Here is a 2,408-nt window from a genome sequence, read left to right as displayed (position 1 = left end):
ATTTTTTTTCGAGTTAGGTCTTTTCTGATCACGAATTCTGAAAGAGCACCCTCGAAAACATAAAAATCCACATTTTCATATTTTCACTTTTTCTGAGTGAATAACTTTGAAATTTTTTGGAATCGTCTCTTAAGTCAAGGGAACAATTTTTTTTATCCTATTTTCTATTTATTTATTTATGATGAGCGAAAATCATATGAAGTTATGTAAAGTGTTCCATTAAGGCCTATACAATAATGTATAATGTTTCATGGATTCGTTACTCCCCACCGTAATCGTTAGAACCGCTGACTTGAGATCATTTGGAAAATATATAAGCACTGTCCTATCGTTTGTAACCATATTGCAGATATTAGTATCTGAATTGAAATATTCATTTGCAATTAAACATCCTTAGAAAAATGACTTCTGACTGCGTGGTTGATATTCAGTCCTTCAAGATTAGTAACAAGAAAGGAGAAATCAGGTGGGCTGTGAAGGAACTGGGGATTTATAATGGTAAAATTTCTTATCATTATATATTTAAGCCACCTTTTCCCTTTCATCAGCTATCAACAGAGCTACAAAAGGAGGCGAATTGGGTAATGGATTTTCATCATGGTATTCCATGGGATGATGGTTATGTATCTCTCGAAAATTTCCCTAAAATCCTTGAGGGAGCAACCAAGACAGCTGGAATTATTTTTGTTAAAGGGAACCAGAAAGCAGAATTCCTGAAGAAGTATATAAATAAGCCGATAATGGAACTTCCGGAACAACCCAAATTAAAACCGACGATTGGAATGAATGTTGGAATCGCAAGCTGGACAGTTGTGCATGTGCATTAGCTAATGCTTATAAATTGTACAATTTATATTTAGAATATGTAAAATAAAGAAATAAGTTATATATTTTTGTCTTTTATTATTTTCCATGTAATAACGAGCGTTCAAATAAAAACGTGGTCGAAGTTGGCTCTGACAGATTGGACGTAGGGAGTAGCTTATAGCGACCAACTTAACCTCATTTCTNTTATCTTCCTTAAGAAGAACTAATGATCCTATTAGGGAAGAGACATCTGATTGAAACTTGGGCCACTGTTGTGGTGGTGTATTATCTTCCTTAAGAAGAGCTAATGATCCTATTAGGCAAGAGACATCTGATTGAAACTTCCATTTGGACCTTTGCTGCAGGTTATTCATTTTTCCATATCTTCCAGAAGTGTTGAGTCATTCGGAGAATGACCGCGCAACGGGAGTGAGTCGTTCGTTTTCGACATCAGGTTCTGGTACTGAATTGAGCGGCTCCCCAATTATAAAGTGGCCTGGAGACAAAGCCTCAAGGTCTTCGAGATCACTGGATAGAGGGGTTAAGGGTCTTGAATTCAGAACCGCTTCGATTTGAGTTAAGAGAGTTAAGTAACTATTCATAATTCTTCATTATTCAAAATGCGTTTCAGGTGATATTTGACTGCCTTAACAGCTGCCTCCCAGAGACCTCCAAAGTTTGGAGAACGTGCTGGAATATAATGCCACTGAATTTTCTGATCGCGCAAATAATTTTGAATTTGGTCTTTCTGAATTTTGTGATAAAACTCTTAACAACTCACGATTTGCTCGCGTAAAATTAGAGGCATTGTCCGAGTAAATATGACTACATAAGCCACGTCTTGCTACGAATCGTTTTAAGGCATTTAAAAACATATATGTAGTTAATTCTGTCACCAACTCTAGATGAGCTGCCTTGCTTGTCATGCACACAAATACGCAGATGTATCCTTTATATAAACTGGACTTGCGTAATCTACAGCGCAACTAGAAAAGATGCGATTTGGAGTGACGCGACTGGTAGGTAATTCGCCCATCTGAGGGATAATAGTGCGAGGTTTGGATTTAAAGCAAGGAATACATTTATGTATAACCGAACTTACCCCGGATACACCATTTAATGGCCAGTAAGTTTGTCGAACGCAGGATAACGTTGTCGTATTCCCACGTGTAAATTGCGAACGTGGAAATCTCGAATTATTAGACGCGTGAATGGATGTGTACTTGGTAATAAGATTGGATGTCGTTGATTGAATGAAAGTTTTGAATTTTTTAATCTACCGCCCACACGAATTATAGAATTGTTATCTAAAAAGGGATTGAGTGAATTTAACCTGCTATTTGGCTTAACTGAATTATTTTTACGCAATGCGCGATTATCATCAGAAAAGGCCTGAATATGTGCATATTTTACAAGAATATGTGTACTGTTTACAAGTTCTTGATATGTGAGCGAACCTGTTGTTCTCAAATCTTTTGCTAATCTGCAGTTTTTCGAGAACTTCTGACAATAAGCTACCACCGTAAGTAGTTTTGATAATGTTGAATACCTTTCAAAGATGTTAAAATCGTGTGTACTTATTAATGAGACGGTTGCTTGTT

The sequence above is a fragment of the Anoplophora glabripennis genome, unplaced genomic scaffold (genome assembly GCF_000390285.2).
Source record: "Anoplophora glabripennis isolate ALB-LARVAE unplaced genomic scaffold, Agla_2.0 scaffold821, whole genome shotgun sequence".
Lineage (NCBI taxonomy): Eukaryota > Metazoa > Arthropoda > Insecta > Coleoptera > Cerambycidae > Anoplophora > Anoplophora glabripennis.
This window is presented reverse-complemented; position numbering follows the sequence as displayed.